The following is a 14,815-nucleotide window of genomic DNA, read 5'->3' on the forward strand; positions in this document are numbered from 1 at the left end:
TATGCCTGTATTTATTGGCATGCATGAATTTAAGAGAAGAAAATTATTCAAAGACACTGAAAAGTGGAAAAATTCCATCAGTCAATTGAATTTGGCTAGATGAAGTCAATGACTAGTTCATTTCTCTCCTGATGATGTATGGTTAACCATATCTAGGAAACTGACCATCCTCCCCCAGCCCCTTCTTAAGGCCTGCATGTAACAGCCACCTCTTGTCCAATATACTGACTTGAGAAAATATTTCTCTTTTTCAGATAAATTGACTCCCATAAATTCAAACTTTTATTTTAAATCCAGTCATTGTTACCTAAAATGTGCCCCCAAAGTCACTGTAATTGGCTGGGTACAAAGGAGTTTCTAGAGGGGCACAGTACATCAGCAACCAAACAGTCTTCCTTGTCAACCACACACCGGGGATGACGCCTATTTTCCCTTCCTATCAGTTTGTATTACTGAGCTCTACAGACTGGACGAACTATAGTACTGACCATCAATTCATTTTCCCAAATGCTCTTCCCAAAGACCTTTCTACTAATATTTAGAGAAGTGTAACTGTAAATCAATTAGATTCCAATTTTCTAAAGCTTACATGCAGACATATAACTAAGCACAGCAGTAAAGAACAACTTGAGAAATGGCTAGAGGGAGAAAGCACTGGGCAATCAGTGGCTGAACGAGGCAAGACACCATTGCAAATAAATACCAAAGTCTCTTTATTTGTGCCACTTTGAGATAGGCCAAGTGAGACGTCCCTTTTTCCAGCTAAGATTTAACTGTGTCTAAAAAGTTCCTTTCAAGACTTACCATATTCATTAATTAAGTGGAGGTTGCTAGTGGAGAAATATTTTTAGTTGTTTTGGGGCACGTGATATTTTATAACCATACAGCACCATCATCCTTATCATTCCCCAGAGTGACTAAGGATCTTTGCTGGATATATTAGAAGATCAGAGAGATAGAAGACTGGGAATGAGCCCAGTCTTCAAAGAGTTTGTAGTTTGTCACACGTAGATTGATGAGTGAAGTGTTGGGTACAAAGAACATGATCCCTTTCCTCTGCCCACAAGTGTAAACATAAATGCAGAGCCGTGGATTATGTGGTCATTTTTAACAGAAGCAGGGATCTCTAACTGGGGAATGAACACAAAGTGATAGGGCAGTATCAAGGAAACTGATGAAATGAGCTTTCACAGAGGAGGTGATTCTTATTTATATTAGTATCAGTGGATAAAATTGAACCATTCATTAAGAGAAAATTCTCTATAGATTGCCATCTATTCATATTCCTTATTACGTCTCAGAAGGCAGCAACACCATTAAAATTAGAAACAAGAATAGTGTCAGCCACTCAACACTAGTATCTCTCTTTCTTTTTTGTTTGAGATGCAGTCTCGCTCTGTTGCCCAGGCTGGAGTGCAGTGGTGCGATCTCGGATCACTGCAACCTACGCCTCCTGGGTTCAAGTGATTCTCCTGCCTCAGCCTCCCAGGTATCTGGGATTACAGGCATGCACCACCACACCTGGCTAATTCTTGTATTTTTAGTAGAGACGGGGTTTCACCATGTTGGCCAGGCTGGTCTTGAATTCCTGACCTCCAGTGATCCGCCCGCCTTGGCCTCCCAAAGTGCTGAGATTACAGGTGTGAGCCACCATACCCAGCTGTATCTCTTTATTAAAAAGCAAACATTTTAAAATCACTTTTCAACCCAGGATGGCTTGGTGAAATTGTTTGACACATGCCAACTGCTGGTGCTCAGCACTGCCTTGAGTTAGCACCCCTGTCAATCAGTGCATGCCTTGTAAACATTTGCTTCTTCATTCATTGTAGGCAACTTTATTTCTTTGCATTTGGAATGGTACAAATCCTTACCACCAAACTTCTGAGAGAGCTGAAGAAGAAATATATACAACATAAAACTTGGCAGGGCACAGTGGCTCATGCCTATAATCCCAGCACTTTGGGAGGCTGAAGCAGGTGGGTCATTGGACTCAGGAGTTTGAGACCAGCCTGGTCAACATGGCAGAACCCTATCTCTACTAAAAATACAAAAATTATTTGGGCATGGTGGTGCATGCCTGTAGTTCCAGTTACCTGGGAGGCTGGGGCATGAGAATTGCTTGAACCTGGGAAGCGGAGGTTGCAGTGAGCTCAGATCATGCCACTGCACTGCAGCCTGGGCGACAGAGCAAGACTCTGTCTTCAAAAGGAAAGAAAGAAACCCATAAAGTTTGCTTTTGTTCTATGTGATCTCAAGGATTCTAAGAGTAAACAGGACAAATCATCCATCCCCTCAATAAAAGTAATCCCTTGCATTTGATTTCCCCCAAATGATCCTCATTTCAGCCCCACTACTTGTCAGCTACTGCCCCACAATTGCAGGGAATAGTTTAAGACATTAAAGCATGTGCTTTGCTTATCTCTTTACTCTGAGTTTCCTTTAAGCTGTGTGTAGACCAAAAAAAAAAAAAAAAAGGCAAGTGTTTTCCTTTGTAAAGCTTTTCCTTTCCTTGTACTTGCACATTTTTGTTGCTAGTGAACTTAAGTCAACTTTCCTCTTAAAGTTTAAACACACATTTCAGAGACAGGTTTCAGAAACCATGGCCCCTGGGCAGTAATATTGCCACAATGACCAAGTAAAGCTTTCTAGGATCTTTCCTCAGATTTTACCAGGGAGGAAATAACTCAGTTTTACATAAAAAATAATTTGGCTTCACCAGGACTCTCCTGATTATAATGGTGACTAGTGCTTGTTGGTGTACTGCTAAAAAAAAAAAAAAAAAACCCCAGACTGTTGTGCCAGAAAAAGCCAGGTTTCAACACTGCACCCCCACTTCCTGGCCATTGGACCTTTTTGCTTCATGTTAAAACTTGAAGCCTCAGTTTCTTCACCTCTAAAATGGGGACAATGCTATCTACCTTGCAGCTATCTTCCCCATGGTTAAATGAAAGAATGTACAGAAAACACTTACTGTCAGGCCCAATTTAACCCCTCAATAATAATTATTATTCTTTATAAAAGTGAGGAACTTCATCTATCAACCCAAACCTGGGTAAGGTCAGAGGGATGTAACCTCACCCAGTGAGGACTATTTACATATTTCATCACTAAGGTCAGTTTTAAAGAGACCTATAAGTGGGCTGGGTGCAGTGACTCACGCCTGTAATCCCAGCACTTTGGGAGGCCAAGGCGGGTGGATCACTTGAGGTCAGGAGTTTGAGACCAGCTGGCCAACATGGCGAAACCCCGTCTACTAAAAATACAAAAATTAGCTGGGCATAGTGGCATGCACCTGTAATCCCAGCCTCTCAGGAGGCTGAGGCAGGAGAATCACTTGAACCCAGAAGGCAGAGGTTGCAGTGAGCCGAGATCATGCCACTACACTCCACCCGGGATGACAGAGCAAGACTCCGTCTCAAAAAAACAAAACAAAAACAAACAAACAAAAAACGCAAATAAAGAGACCTAAATACAAAACTTACCTATTGGCAGAATGGTGGCTACCTCTCCGGGCAGTGAGGAGCAATGACTGGAAGGAGCCTAAGGAAGCCTGCCTGGTGCTGGGAATATGCTGCATCTTCATTTGGGTTACACAGGTGTGTATTCATGTAAAAATTCATTAATATCTAAGAACTGTGCACTCGACTGTAAGCCTATTATATCTCAATGGGAAAAAAGAAAGGAGGGAAGGAGGGAAAAAGGGTGAAAAAAAGAGAAGAATACTGGTGAATGTAAATGATTTCCCTTGGCCTGATTTACTCCTTTTAAGTTCCCTGCAAACCCAGCTTAGGAGAAGCCATCTCAATGAGTGAGCTGACTGGCAAGAAAGAACAGTGCTGTCTTTTCTCCATGATCAGATCTCGACTCCTGTCCACAGCATTCATGAGCATCAGTTTAGTACATGTTTAGGTGTACAAGGCCCTGCAGGTATGCATTTAGGGCTGGCACACCTGTCTGTTGTCAGTCCAAATGTGCTCACTGACATGTGCTGAAAGCCTAGCGTTTATGATCTTTGCATTGAATTTGGTGAGCCTGACCATCAACCCAGAATTCCCATCCACCAATTGGTCAATATCTTTTAGCCATCTTTTACAAGCTCAGCACCATGCCAGGTCCTGTAAATTCCCTATGGGCACCTCTATAATATCTCAGAGTCCACTGTGTAATGCTGTACATACTAGGCAGGGAGTTGCCGGTACCTGTATGTCAAAGACAGGCAATGACTGTGCCAGGCACCCTGGTGTCAGAGAGAACAGAACCAGGGGACGTCTCTCAGTGTGCAGGGTGGGGCCCACCTCAGATCATGGGGACTGATGTCATGCCATAAAACATTCAAGGCAGTCTGGCCCCAAGAGGCCGTAAACAATGCAACGCCTACTTTACAATGGGTGCACCAAGGTGGAAATGAAAATTGTCTGCCTGTGCATTCTTAAGCTTATTAACCCCAAGAATACCAAAGCATTATTGGCATAAACATCCCCATAAAAATTGCTGAAAGGGTGGGTGAAGATACTCTGGTTAGATGGAGCTGTGATGGTAAAGTGACATTTTAAAAAGTTTGGTTTGTTTGAAACACAATTATCTCAAAAGAAAGGGTTTTACTTTGGGAACGAATCCAAGTAGTCCAAAAGGCTCCTATGCTTTCTTAGACAATAAATTTTACAGCTTTGACTGAGTTGGGTTTTTAAAAATCATCTTCCTGATCATGTAGGTCAAGTGCCACAGATTCATGGTGAACAAACGTAACAGCTGTGAGTGGTGGAAAACTGATATTAATACATCAGTAAGAAGACAGGATTCTATTCAGACTATTCTAGTTTTTACAGTATGGATAGATTAAATATATTTCTTGACTTAACATTGACAGGAAAAGAAAACAAGCCTCTGGTTTTTGAAACATGGGTGGCATCCTTTGAAAGAAAGTTCAATACAATCTGAGAAGTTACAAAAACGTGTTGAGTAGAGAAAGGAAGTGAAACGACAAATGGAAATCTCTCCCTTATGCCTTCTCCTATCTTCAGAAGAGTTCAAAAAGCCTACATCATCTACATCTGATTTCTCCAGAGTCTGAAAAACCTGAAAATATGGCTGTACTCTACCTAAACACCATGGCAAAATCTGTATAAATCTTACTAGCCAAAACAAGAGACCTGTTAGCTCACAGCTACCCAAACCTTCAGAGTCACATAAGCAGAGAACTTTGCATCTAGAGCGGGTTTTCCAGCCTGGGCACTACTGACGTGTTAGGCTGGATAATTCTTTGTTGTGAGGACCGTCCTGTGCCTTGCAGAATGTTTAGCAGTATCCTTGGCCTCTACCCACTAGATGCCAGCAGCACTCTCCTGGCCCCCATCCCCAAGTTTCAGCAACCAAAAATGTCTCTAGACATTGCCAAATCTCCCCTGGAGGTAAAATAACCACTAGTGGTTGAGAACCATTATGCTAGAGGAACATCAATAACCACTTTTCATTGGGGAGGTGAAGAGACTATGGCTGATGAGTGTCTGAACATGAGGTCAGTGCGTTTCCTCCTAACAACGCTACTGCTTAAGAACCAAATTCTATTTTTTATCTGAGCTTCATGCTGGGGAGAAGAGTTTTCTAAGTCCCAGAATGATGGCATCTTTTGAAAACTTATGAACAAAGGAGCCCCAGGGCTTAACAGACAAAGCACAGCATCTCCAGAAGGTGCCCAAGGAGCCTCCCAGCTACAAACTCCCAGGGTACCTGCCAACTAAAAGCCAGGAGAATCCAAGAAATTCCAAGGTGACATTTTAAAAGACACATTATCATTACAGACTTCAACAGTTCTATCTAAATTCTAGCAACAGGAGTTGAGAATCCTGAAGCCACAATTAAGATATAAGTAGTGATACTAACACACTGGGTGGAGTGTTCCTCACAAGCTCCATTTTGGTGAGAATCTACGTACTGTCTCTCTGTTGCTGGAACAATGCGTGTTTCTCAATCACTGGTTGAAAGAGTCTCTTTGCAAATATTTCTTCACTTGCTAAGCAGAGATGGTTTCTGGGAGATAAATTGCTGGAAACAATGTTCCTCTCCTAGCACTAATGCAAACCATACTGCAAAATGAGGCACTACGCTAAAAACTAAATTTATCCTGTTCAGCCTAGAGAGATTAGAAATTAGGAGAATTCGGAAAACACAAGCCCTTAGGGCCAATAAACCATATTTAGAACCATTTGTATGTATTTTATACTCAGGAATTTTATTTATGATAAGAATTTGAATGTCTCCCCCCACCCACTTTATTTATAAAGATTAAGTGACATCATTTAGCTAGAGTAAAGAATGCCCTAAAAAGAACTAATAGCCCAAGTTGTTTCTAAAGTTTAGGAAAGGGGAAAAAAAAAGCACCCTAACAACCCCCCCTTTTTTTTTCTCTTTCACAAAAATAACAGAAGGAAAGCTGCTACTGTAATCAGCAGTGATTGCAGGCATTTCCTGTATTTTTATATCAAGCTGGTTGTTTTTTTTCCATTACATACCCAGTGAACTTCAGTTAGGTCAAGACTAGAGAAAAACAGGACCAATTATGCCTCCAACCCCACAAATCTGCCTACTTAGCTCTGCTAATTTTATCGTGTTGACTCCATGGTTCCAAGGAGCCAGAGATAGGAAAACTTCCATGGGCCATTTGCTCTCTTCCTCCTGGAGCCGAGTTCGTGCACTTCCCCCTCTACTCCTAACCCATTTAGTCTCCAGCATCCTAAGATGGAACTTTTGCTCCATCTATTGCAGGCTGAGATTCAGTCAGGTTGTTCGAATGAGACTCTTGGGTGAAGTCTCTGCTTTTTTGGAGGCTCCCAGATTCCCTGGGGTCATTGCTCTGGGTTTGCTATCGGACAGGTCAACGCCCAAACTGCCAGATTCCACGGCGACTCCCATCCATCTCTAGGGATCTTCATTCTTATGCTTTATCTTCAAGAAGGGTAAGAAAGTCTTTTTCCTTAGGCCTCATCCTCCATCTCTTTGGCTGTAACTTAAGTCCATTTCTTCGTGCTCTGTATTCTGCGGTTACAACAGCATGGGGAGCCTCCTTATTGAAGCCAGTTGTTAGGCAGTGATTATCATATAATAGCCTCATCTCCATTTTTCTCTTTTGTTAGTCCAAGGCTTTCCATCAAGAGTATATTGTGTCTGCATTTTTTGGATAATATTTAACACCTTTCTTCTGATACCAGATCACACTGATTTTTGCAGCCAGTGCAGTGTTTTCACAGCCACCAGTAGCTATTTTCTTTTTCAAACCTTTGGAAAAGCTGTGAAAACCTCCTTTACCAATTTGAGATCATTGTAGAACAATGACAAGCTCTTTGGCCAACTTTGGGTAGTTTCTTTCTCCACCGTGTCCCACAGCTACCCAAGTGCCAACTCTTCTGAGTGTAGAATTTCAGGTAGGTTTCCTCCTGGTGATGGTTCCCATGCTCAAGTTAAACAATGATGTCATCATTTTAAACAACCTCGAAGGAGTCTCTCCAGTTGATAATTCCATGAAACTGTCCTCTAAGCTTTTCCTCTAGAGTTACCTGGTTCTGACCATTTATTCTTCAATTATCCATGCTATTTATCAACATTTTTTCGTATTGTTCACATTAATCCCATTGTTTTATGTAATTCAGCATCATGATTTCACGGACTATTAGAGCTAGGGTAGATCTTAGAGGTGAACAAATGCCATTTTGAAGTGTTTTACAGGATTGAGGATTAGAAATGTTTTTCTAGTCTTGGAGTTACCTCAGATGACTCCACTCTTTAAATACAGGTGTACTTTCAAGTCAAAACCTGACATCTTAGCAACAACCCTGCAACTAATTGACAAAGATTCAGTGATTACCTACCATGTACCCGGCTCCACATTATGGCAATGTAAGGGATCAATAATAATAATAAGCAATTACTAAGCCCTTCCTATGTATTTTCCCAAGTATCACCTCATTTAATATTCACAGTAATCCCATGAGGTAGATACTATTACTATTCCAGCTTTTAAGTGAGAAAATTGAGGATCAGAAGGTAAAAAGAACTGGCTTAGGATCCACATGTGAAGGGAGGATCCCATCCCAGGAGTGTCTGACTCACAGGTGAGTAATCACCCAGCTTGGCTGAACTTCTGGCTCCCCAGAAGTTACCATGGGGAGCCCTGAAATCTCTGCCCATGTGATTTCTGGACCTCATGTAGAATTAATTTCAGAATCTATCATTTCAAAGCCAACTCAGAAAAATCAGGTTTTTCCTTTATAGGCTTACATTATTTTGGATACAAAATGATTTTCAGAAATCAGATCTACTCCCAAAGCAGGATTATTAGCCACAAAAGAGACTATGTAGTCAAATAAAAACCTAGAGAGGAACGTAGACGTATTCAATGTAAAAGCAGTATTTTTGCACTGAGAATGAAGTCTCCCAAAAGGACAGTTAAAGGAGAGGACAATACTCATTTGAATGTGTAAACTCTGGTATGTTGGTTTAAAAAAGTCAGTCTATTTCCTTATGGCAAAGGAGAGAAACTCCCACCCCTCTGGTGCCCTCACTTGCTTTTGGGAAGAGCTCAGTGGCAGATTCTCCAGTACTTTTGATAGTCAATTGTTCTCTTCACTTTCCTTGAAACATCAGATTTGATTCTGAGCTTTTAAAACTAAAATCCTCCGTGTCATGTTCCTTCTTCTGTGAAATTTGACCAATGATTTTCTTGACTGCTGGCTTCCCTTCAAACAATAGCAAGAGAAACCACCCTGCAATTCTTTAGATTCTCCAAGTGAAATGCCTGCTCTCCGGCTTTTTTTCCCCTCCCAGACCTAACCGCTGCAGTACACTCTCAGTGCTACTCTTTCTCCTTTCCCTCATTTCAGTATAGGATGCTTTTACTCCTCCTACTTCTCTAGCCAGACCTTCAAGGGGCTTTTTTTTCTCTGAATAGGCATCCTTCTCAGAAACAGCACCATGTGTGATGACTGAATTAGCGTCTCTGGCCAGCCACAGAGGAGGGTGGGGACAGATGTATAAACCATGAACTTGGCTAACAAGCAAATGAAGGCTGCACAGACCAAATCCCATCAATCAAAGGACCCACTTGATTTCAGTTAAGGGCAGACAGCAGAGGTGGGGAGCACATACTCACGGTAACCCAGCCTTCTGATTTCCTAATTGATTCAAAGTGTCAACAGTGACCTCAGCAGTTCTCCAATCTCCTTTCACATTTTTCTTAATCATCTTATTATTTGAAACTAGGATGAAAGCAACCAGGTCACAGTTACCAAATTGCTTATTACTGGTCACAGGGATGTTTACTTTAGAATCCTGTATATTGCAGTGTCAAGGCAGCTCATGCCCACCTGTGCACACTGTTTCCTGGGAAGTCCTAGAAAGCAACTCTCACGTGACATTCTCCATCATAGAGGAGTGTGGTCATCTCTCTGAAGTTGGCTTACCTTGGACACAGCCCTAAGCTGGGTACCTTAGAGGATCCAAGAGAAGGTGAGGTCATGGTCTCTGATCTCCAAGGGCTAGCAATTTGGTTGGGGAGACAAGACTAATAAAAATGAAACATTTCGAGACTAAGCAAGCATTACATCTGTACCCACACTCGAAAATCCCATAAGCCACTGGGAAAATGATCATTCATCTTGTGGAGAAACCTCACCCCAATCCTCCTGCCCTGTAACATTCTAAAGCAAGCCCTTTCCTCTGTAACTTTAGGCCCTTGGTTGACACAACCTTCTAAAAGTAAGGAAATTTGTATGTCTTATATCAAAAAGAAAATCAAAGATGAAGAGTCATATACAAAGATAAAAGGGAAGGCAAAGGGTGGGGTCACTCTCTCTCAGCCAAGTTCCCCGGGGTACATGGTACCCTCCGTGATGTACCAATTACAAAGGGGGAAAGCAGCCTGTGTCTGGTTCCAAGCTGGCTTAAGTATACCTCTGAATCTTGCTTCCATCTAAAACACTGATTTATAATTTAGACAAATATACAAGAAGAACTTGGGAGCTTTGATGCAAGCACTGATGCACATAGAGATCTTTTCAAAATCTGGCCTGCTGCATGCAGCAATGGCTAGATACCATGTTATATATACATGGCATGAGATTAGACGATAAAGGGGTCCCTACTGGAGAATGCTGAGGAGCTTGAAGAGAAATGGGGCTTCTGGGTTCCTTACACCCCCCTCAGCTTATTTTTCCAGCCACGTGTTTGGTGGCTCAAATCTCTGAGCAAGATAGACTAGATGAAAATTTTTCACTGCGGATTTGGGTTTTATGAGATGTGCATCTCTTTGTGCAAAAAAATGTTAGGTTTTTAGATTCCTGCCAGTAGCAAAATCACTCCCCCTGCTTCACAGGGACCTGGCACGATGGACAGCAATGTCTGGGAATGTCTGTCCTATGGAAGTGCAGAAGACAAGATGGCAAGAGGCCAAGATGACATGCTGAGCTTAGCACCTCTGTTCTTCTTCGGATAGTTGATACTTGTGAAATACTAGTTCCCTGCCACCTTAATCCAAAGAGAACCTGCCAGCGCCTAGAACCGACAGTTGCGCTACACTGTGATCAAGCAGGAACATCAGATGGAACAATTCTCTAGCAGCGTGATTCATGTTGAGGGCCACTCGGGAGAGGTTGGACACCTTCATGGGACTGTCCCAGTATGTCCTCACCAGCCCAGGTCAATGGCACAGGAGTTCCTGGGACCTTCTAGAATACATAATCATAAGAAAGATCCCTAAACATATATTATAAAGGTCTCAAATATTTTTCTCTAAATCTTGCCTTTTTCTTGGCTTAAGTAATCCAGACAATTGCTCTAATCAACCACACATACATATATTTTAAACTCACATCAGTATATTAGAGTTCTCACTAAATCATAAGGCACAGTGAATGGGCTTTCTTGAGGGAAAGGGTTTTAGATTCTCTTAAAAGCCTTGGACTCTGGGGCTGGGCGTGGTGGCCCACACCTGTAATCCCAACACTTTGGGAGGCTGAAGTGGGCGGATCATGAGGTCAGGAGATCGAGACCATCCTGGCTAACATGGTAAAACCCCGTCTCTACTAAAAAAATACAAAAAATTAGCTGGGCGTGGTGGCGGGTGCCTGCAATCCCAGCTACTCGGGAGGCTGAGGCGGGAGAATGGTGTGAACCTGGGAGGTGGAGCTTGCAGTGAGCCGAGATCACGCCACTGCACTCCAGGCTGGGTGACAGAGCGAGACTCCATCTCAAAAAGAAAAAAAAAAAAAGCCTTGGACTCTGGGAGGGCAATATTATTTCCAGCCCTGTTGGTCAGGCAATGCCCAGTCTCTGGGAAGACTGTAATCTTAACTCAGAAAAATCATCCACAAAGCTCCCCCATCCACTGGACACTAAGACAGACACAGAAATGTCCTCTCAGGGCAGGCTGAGGTCTGCACAGGTTTATACCCTCGAGGTCTATACAGAACCTTGAGTTCTGTGCCACTCGACATACCCACCACTGCTGCGAAGCAGAGCCAAGAACCACAGGGTTCTTCTGCAGATATGCTTCTCCCTGCTCATTTGGGTCCGAAGGCCCAGCCTGGTAGATGTTCAGACATTAAAAATGTGTCTGGGGAGTGAAGAGAGAGGCAGTGATTCCTTCCCATTAAACCCAAACTGCAGAGTCAGATAACAAAAATATAAGAGGAAAATAATGAAACAAAGGAAGATGAATAACTAGCAGTATCTCGAATAGTCTTGAAGAGAAAACTGTAGAGACAAAGCCCAATCATCTGTCTGAGGTCCCCACCACAGCCAGGACTGAGACAAATAGGTGGCTGGTCCTCATTCAGGACTCACTGCTTTATGACATGACGGGTATGAGAAGGGGTCACATGTCATGTCACCCCTGTTGCCTTCATCCTCAGAAATCTCTTTTTGCCCAAAAGCTACCCCTAACCAGGGCTAAGTGGCAGCCCCTACATGAGGCAGGTGAGCAGGCAACACATCTCCCTTCCCACCGCAAGTCAGGGACTGCAAACTCTACCTGCAGAGATCCCTTCCCATAGGTCAAGACATTCTCCCTGCTAACGCTTAATTCTTATACGCAACCTCTGCCTTTGTCAGGTCCAAAGTACTTCTCCCCAGAGTTTCCAGCTCAGAAAGGGAGACTGAGCCACAGGGAGCATCTTGTTAAGAGGAAGAGATATGAGGACAACTGATGACAATAATAATATCTATGATTTGGGCCCCTGCTAGGTCCTGACCACATTATGTGAGGAAGGTATTAGTATAAATATTTTCAGGTGACTAAAGTGAGATTAAGAGAGATTAAGAAACCTCTTTAAGTTCAGATATCTGTAAGTACAGTCTGGGATTCAAACACATGGATGTCTGACTTTAGAGTTCTGCATTTAACTACAGACCACAGAATAAACACGCAAAGAGAACATACTCACAGTAGCTGACCACAAAAAAGCAGCCAGAACTATGTATTTAGGATAATTATTCTCAACCTTGATGCAATGATAGAATTGGATAGAATTGGGGTGTCTAAATCAGCTGTGAGGTCCATAAAGTAGTTGGGCAGCACTAATACAGCAATTATAGTAATGGTTAATATCTAGTGCTCACTGCCAAACCAAATACTTGGCTAAGTACATTGAAGCATTGTCCTATTTAAGCCTCACAATCTCTCTATGAGGAGGGTACTATGACAATATGTTATAGATTCTAGAACACACTTTTTTCATATTTTAACAAATCTGAAATTAAGATACAACCTACAACTGGTAATTTTTCTTTTTAGTAAAAAAGCTACAAAAAAGATAGGGGGAAAGGAACAAAAAATGAATATAACAAATAGAAAACAGTGATAAAGAGGCCAGGTGTGGTGGTTCACACCTGTAACCCCAGCACTTTGGGAGGCCGAGGTGGGCGGATCACTTGAGGTCAGGAGTTCAAGAAAAGCCTGGCCAACATGGTGAAACTCTGTCTCTACTAAAAATACAAAAATTAGCCAGGCATGGTGGCACGTGCCTGTAATCCCAGCTACTCGTGGTGGCTGAGGCATGAGAATTGCCTGAACCCCGGTGGTGGAGGCTGCAGTGAGCCAAGATTGTGCGATTGCACCACTCCAGCCTGGGTGACAGGGTGAGACTCTGTCTCTCAAAAACAAAAAACGAACAAACAAACAAACAAACAAACAAACAAAACCCCAAAAAAACAAAAACAGGGATAAAGAGAGTAGATACTAACCCAACTGTATCAATAATCACTTTAAATGTGAATGGTCTAAATACATCAATTAAAAGACAGAGATGGAGTGGATTAAACAAATCAGTAAAACAAGCAAGCAAACCAAAACAAACCAAAAATCCACAATACTCCACTATCTGTTTTCTAAAAGAAAACCACTTTAAATATAAAGGCTCAGACAGGTTCAAAGTAAAGGGATAGAGAAAGAATTACTATGCTAACATTAATGAAAAGAAAGCTGGAGTGCCTATATTAGCTTTAGACAAAGACGACTTCAAAACAAAGAAAAGTATCAGGCAAAAAGAGGGCATTACATAGTGATAAAGATGTTGGTTCCTCAAGATGATCTAAAAATCCTAAACAGGTATACACCTAACAAGAGGGTGTCAAAACTGACAGAGGCAAGAAATGATAGAACTCAAAACCACTGTGGGATGTGATGATCCAGGTGGGTATATAATAAGAAAAACAGATAATGACAAGTGTTGGTGAGGATTTGGAGAAACTAGAGCCTTCATACATTGTGGGTGGGAATGTAAAATGGTATAGCCATTTTTGGAAAACATGCAGGGAGTTTCTCAGTTAAACATAGAGTCACTGCTTGACCCAACAAGTCCACTCCTAGGTATATACCGAAGAGAAATGAAGACATCAGTCTTCTCAAAAACTTGCACACTAATATTTACAGCAGCAGGTAGAAACAACCTAAGTGTCCATCAACTGAGAGTTAATAAACAAAATGTGATATATCCAAACAATGAAATATTATTCAGTGATAAAAGAAGTTCTAATACGTGCTACAAAGTGGATCTTGGAAACCTAATGTTAAATAAAAGAAGCCAGTAACAAATAACCATGTATTGTGTGATCTCATTTATGCAAAATGTCCAGAACAGGCAAATCTAAAAGGAAAGTAGATAGGTGGATGCCTAAGGCTCAGGGTAAGGGGATGGAAGGACTAGAGGATGATCGTTAAAAGGAACAGAGTTCCTTTTTGGTGTGATGAATATTTTCTAAAGTTGATTGTGGTGATGATTGCACAACTGCTTGAATATACTAAAACCATTGATTTGTATACTCTAAATGCATGAATTATATTGTATGTGAATTATATCTCAATGAAGCTGTTACCAAAAAACTGATTAAACTGAAAGGAGAAACAGACAAATCCCCTATTTCAGTGATGGATCAAGCAGGCAGAAAATCAATAAGGATATAGTTGACCTGAACAGCATTAGCAATCAACTTAACCTAATTGACATTTATAAAATAGCCATCCAATAACATAAGAATTCACATTCTTCTCAAGCTTTCATGGAATGGTCATCAAGATAGATCACATCCAGACCAGAAAAACTGCCTTAAATGTAAAAGAATTAAAATTGACAAAAAACTTTCAGATCATAATGGAATTAAACTAGAAATCAATAAGAGAAAAATAGCTGGATAATATCTAATTATTTGGAGATAAAACAATACACTTTTAAAGAGCACATGGGTCAAAGAAGAACTCTCAAGAAATATTTAAAAATACTTTAAGTGAAAATGAAAATACAACCTATCAAAATTAGTGGAATATGGTGAA

General features: G+C 41.5%; 1 protein-coding gene across 2 annotated transcripts in view; it reads right to left on the minus strand.

Moving 5' to 3' along the window:
- PRKCE (protein kinase C epsilon) overlaps positions 1-14,815 on the minus strand; it is a 531,726-nt gene that overhangs the window by 61,870 nt on the left and 455,041 nt on the right. The window lies entirely within an intron of this gene.

The sequence above is a fragment of the Pongo pygmaeus genome, chromosome 12, assembly GCF_028885625.2.
Source record: "Pongo pygmaeus isolate AG05252 chromosome 12, NHGRI_mPonPyg2-v2.0_pri, whole genome shotgun sequence".
Classification (NCBI taxonomy): domain Eukaryota; kingdom Metazoa; phylum Chordata; class Mammalia; order Primates; family Hominidae; genus Pongo; species Pongo pygmaeus.